The sequence below is a fragment of the Arvicanthis niloticus genome, chromosome 20, assembly GCF_011762505.2.
Source record: "Arvicanthis niloticus isolate mArvNil1 chromosome 20, mArvNil1.pat.X, whole genome shotgun sequence".
Taxonomy (NCBI): domain Eukaryota; kingdom Metazoa; phylum Chordata; class Mammalia; order Rodentia; family Muridae; genus Arvicanthis; species Arvicanthis niloticus.
In genome coordinates, this window is record NC_047677.1 from 13,309,488 (window position 1) to 13,314,969 (window position 5,482).

Genomic DNA, 5,482 nt, shown 5'->3' on the forward strand with positions numbered 1-5,482 from the left:
CTCAGAAAGGTGATGCTTACTCAGAAAGAACTACTTAGGAGCATGTCCCTGAACTTGCTGCCTAATGGGATAGCAGTGCAAACACCACTGGCTTCCATTCCAGCTGCTTAGCCTGCAATTGTAGCACACACGCTGTTGGGAACAATGTCTAAACAATTGGGTGTGGCTTGGCCTCCGGAAAACTTCGCTACAAACACTGACATTTGAATTTCATATAATTTTCACTTGTCATGAAGGATTATTTCTTTGAATTTTAAAAAACAATGTCAAAGACAAAAACCATTCTTTACTCACAGGCCACACATAAGCAAGAGATTGGCCGGAATAGATCTTAGAACTACAGGGTTTTTTTTAATTCTTACTATAAACGATTCTTTGTGTGCATGTGTATGTGGGTGTGCGTTCATGTGCACCTGCGTGTATGTGTGTGTGTGTGCGCGCGCGCGCGCACATGCACGCACACATGTGCATGTTTCCAGCTCCAAGTCTTCTGATGTGAGCATATAATCTGGAGTAACTAGCTACAGAAACTAGAAAAGTAAATAAGGGTGTGGGAGGCAGTGGACAGAGGAATAGCAGGGTACTAGTATTTCTAAAGGAAAAAGTGGGGGAAACGGGAGGCTTTAATTAGGTAGGAGGCAGGGAGATAAATGCAGAAGAGAGGCCAGTAAAACAAGAGTCAGGGTGTCTGAAAATGTCATAAGCAACACACTATTACCTTTCTACCTAAAACTACATATGATTCAATAAGTCTGTGTATACATATACATATGCATACCTACATAGAAACATATAAAGTTCAAATAAAATTTTCCCATCTGGGCTGACAAGTCCTCCTTCCAACAGTCATAGTTGGAACAAAATCATAACACCAGATATAAGAACGCCTCCTTCTGAGTTGCTGTTTAGGGTTGTCCAAGAGACTTGCAAGCCAATATGGGCTGTTGTTTTCTTTGTTACCTTCCAGAAGTGGAAGGCAAATCTCTATTGTTGAAGACACCATGCACTTCAAACACAGGACCCTCAATCCCCTGAGCAGGATCAGATCTATTGCGTACCACATGGATGGCAGGATGGTCTGGGCTTAGCCCACCCTTGTAGAGACAGCATGGGAGATTGGCAGAGATTGGCTGCTCATGACCTCAGGCCTAGCCTAGTCAGGAACATAGCAGCTGATTAAGAACAAGGAAGACTGGGAGCCACTGTTTTAAAATATTACTTCAACACATCTATATGTATGTATGTATATATATATATACATATATATATACATACATATATATGTATATATGTGTGTGTGTTAACATAAATATATTATATATTATGTGTATATGTATATAATATATGTAACATACATATATAATATATATGTAACATAAATATATAGATTAAATACATATAACATGTATTTAATACATATAATATGTGTATGTATATATAATGTATATATACATCTATAATATACAACTATATGTGTATATATACATATATGTTAACATAAATATATATTATATATACCTATATATAATATAGATAAAAATGTGTGTGTGTATGTGTAAAACAAAGAAACAGAGGCCATAGATTGGAGACAGAACAGAAAAAAATACATGGGAGAAAGGGTAGGGAAGAAATAAAATGATGTAATTGTATTATAAATTTAAAACTTATAATAAAATTTTTAAAAGCAAGGTGTAAACTCTATAGCCAATTAGTTTTCTTTCTGGATGACTTGTAGTGAGATACTGAAACACTCCAAGATGTGGTAAGAGTAAGAGCCAGCACCACACCTTAAGTGGGTGAAACCATTTGGCACAGGTGCCCATCTTGCCACACCCCTGATGTGTAGAGAATACCAGAGTGACACACCCACAGCTGTGAAGGCTCAGTGGCAATCAAACACTCCCAAAGGCAAAGAAGGGAGATTTACACAGGCACCTCAGGAGGTGATGGTGGGAAGCCATACCGGGTGGGCAGGATTCACAGGGCAAGTGAAACATGGGGTATTTTAAAACTTAACAGGGCCCTTCTTTGAAGACATGGGGTGCAGCACAGTAAGGTTACCTGTGGACTCCTCTGCCTTCTTTCACTGCTGGTTTTCAAATTGTGTCTTCCTTAGGAAATCTCTGTACTAAGAATTTCCTAGGTTCCTGGATCCCCTAAATGCTCTAAAGGTTTGGAGAGTAGGCTGAAACTTCAATTAGCATTAGGCAAATTGTGGGTTTCTGGTATTTCTAGTAAAGTCAGGGAGCTGCCAAGTGTTCCTGCCAAGCTTCCCTGAGCCTGGGCAGGCCTTCAATGCTCACAGAAGAAAGTGGCTGCCTGGGACATTAACACACATTAGTTCTCTCATAGACTGAGAGAAAATGCTTCAGAACCGGAGAATGGCAAAGAATCTGAACAGGAAGGGAAAGCCACTGGTTACCACACTGAGACGGGCAAGGCATTCGGCAGATAACTATGGATTCCAGAATCCTGACATAGCCACTTCCTTCCAGAAGAGGTAACCTCGTTTCTGTGGGCTCATCTTTCTCACCTAACAGAAATTTTATTTTTGCTGTGAAGGTTAAGTGAAGTGATTCAAGTCCCCGGCACATTCTATAAATCTAATAAGCAATAGTAATTCACATATTCTTAGGGAACATTTTATGAATTTGAATGTCATCCTTGTGCAAGGGCCGTGCTAATCTTCTCTGTGCTGTTCCAATTTTTCCATTAGTGTATATACGCTGTTGAAGTGAGCACATTAATTTGCATTTTTAAAATACCACCATAGCTTGTTTTCTTGCATGTAAGTGTTAGTGGAACTGAACCTAGGGTCTTGGCCAATGCTCTACTACTGAACTATATCCCCAACCATACTCCTCCAACAAGAAAGACATTTTGAGTCTTCAGAAGACATTTCATTGGTATGTGTCCTTGAAGAATGGGAACGAGGTCAGGGAGAGTTCATACAGAGAGAATCTAGAGAGAAATTTGAAAGAGTCGTCTCATTGGCTGAAAATGTCTCATACTACCTATGGACAAGATACAGATGACAGAGCCAGAGCAGACTTGGGTTCTGAGGACACACGTGCCACATATAGGAGCTGCATCTTATCAGAAGATGGAAGGAGTTTTACACTGGCTCTCATGAGGAGAAGCCCACACATATGCAGCCAACACATAATCACAGGTTCCTATGCAGCAGTCTCTATTCAAAGATGTATATGTGTATATGTGTACATATACACATACATACATATCAATGCACTCAATCCTCGAGTAATCCTTTGAACTAAGTAACAGCTAAGAAAGCTAAGACAGATTGGCTTAGTGGATGATCTCAAAGATATGTCAGATCATAAGGCCACAGATAGATGTTTTTATGTGGAAGGATTGCAGAGAAAAGAGAGATCAGAAAAAAGAAAACATTGAAAAGTAGTTAGGGGAGGATATACAGTGGGGAGACATAACTGCCAGAGCTAAGGCTTTAAGGGAGAAAAAGAGACCGGGGCACATTAGTAGAAAACCTGAAATTCAGGGAACCTCATGACCAGTTGAATTTGTGAGCAACTTATTCCTCTGGGGGGAAAATGCCTTTGTGGGATTCAATTGGTCTTTCAACTTCTTTGCAGAGTTCTATCACATTGTCCCTTTTGAAAGGGGTGGCTTTGTTGGAGTGACAGCTTGAACTGTCACCAGTATCCATTCAGCAGTCTTTAACCCCCAAATTTAGACAACTAGGTATTAGGACTTCAAAACCCCTCAGCCCTGTGTTAGGTATTTTTTTTTACCTTGAAATGGAGGTGCTCTCCCTCTAACAGATACATTGTTTTTGTCTTCTAGGAGTTTCACTTTGATGTGGCAAAGGAAATGCCAGGAACTCCAGGCCAGAGAGAGAGAGAGTCATCACCACGTGAATACACTGGATCAACAGCAGGTGTGGCTGGAGCTTTGGAAGCATGATCCGTTTTAGGGATAAAAGGATGAATGTTTCAAATGCTTCAGCGTTTGAAAGTCTACATTGCCAGGCATCCATGAATAGAAGAAGCTGGACACTTCAGAGCTGCGTCAGAGAGAGGGAGCTGATCATGGTTAAGAGGCTGAAAGGAACGCTGCCTTCTTTGCCCCGCTTTGAGAAGCAGGTGGGAAGCAGATGCACTTCCTGAACACCTGGGAGGGTTGGCAGCTGGTCTTGAGCTTGAACGTTGAGCAATCACCTTCCCTTTTAGAACCTTGCAAATGAAGTTCTGTAAACAGATGGCCTGGCAATGGCCAGGTGTCTGCAGTAGAGATGATAGTAGTAAACCCTACATTTTTGTTGTTTCTATATCCCCCACACCATGGCCTCCATGAAATGTTGGTGCATAATCCTGTTCTTAGTTGAAAGGCTAAGATGTCTGGGTCGTGGAGAATTGGCTTACACAAAACAAGAGCAAAAGAAGAAGAGTGGGAATAGGTCTTCAGACAATAAGCATAGTGCCTCTGCTCACAAACTGTGCTGATCTGGGCTGTAATGACTTTGGAGCCTCTAGGAACAAAACCTTCTTTTTCTGACAACGGACCTCTCTTCTCCTTGGGAGTGGTCCCAGTACCCCACTTAGACATGGACATGTCCTCTAGGATGCAGACCTCTGTTGTAGTAAAGGATTAGATGTTTCAAGGCAGATCTTACCTCGTTACCTATCCTTCATTCCTGAAGAAAGGAGGTTTCCACCTTCTAAGATTGTAAAGCTTGAAGGATGACATCCTCAGGCCATCACCCAAAGACAATTCCCGAAGAGATATGGAAGAATCAGTCATATTAAAATCTCTGACTAAGCCATTTCAGAAATTAGTCAGCCAGTGTACTGGTGCACACTTTTGATTTAGAAAGTTAGGAGACCCAAAGAGGGAAACTGGATTCTGTCCATTTTACTGTCTTGTGTCTTTCAGATAATTTTCAGGACACAGAATCAACAAGTAGGATCCTTTACAAACCTCTACCAGATGGGGGATGGGGGGGGGGGGGGGCTCATTGCAAGTCCAGAACTCTTGTCCATACTATAGGCCTAAAAGGCTAGCCCAGAAGACTATGACAAACTGTGTCACTTTCTGTCTCCCTCACAGCCAAATGGATAGTGACAAGATACAAATGTGTTTTGCTCTTCCCCTTTCTGTCAAAGAGAGTATTTCAGAAGAAACACTTTGTATAAATACAACACTAGAATCTAATAAGCATAAAACAAAGAGGAGAGAAAACCGAAAGAATCTTGCTTCTTTGGCAATGACAAATTCTGAGAAAACTGGGGCTGTTTTGAGATATAAATTCTAGCTCCCGAAACCAAAACAAGTATCTTTGATATTTTTAAATAATTACACTTATCTGGGCATGAGGCCATCCGATGTAAAGCAAAATCTCACTTGTGGCAGCTCAGGACAAGGCACATAACAGCCGTCACGTTACCAGCATGTGTGGATCTGACTTGCGTGAGCCAGCCTCAGTGAGCATTGCTGACACGTA

General features: G+C 41.2%; 1 pseudogene; it reads right to left on the reverse strand.

The window, feature by feature from the left end:
* Window positions 1-2,627: 2,627 nt before the first annotated feature.
* LOC117724986 (U6 spliceosomal RNA) lies at window positions 2,628-2,725 on the reverse strand (annotated as a pseudogene).
* Between the last annotated feature and the right edge of the window lie 2,757 nt (window positions 2,726-5,482).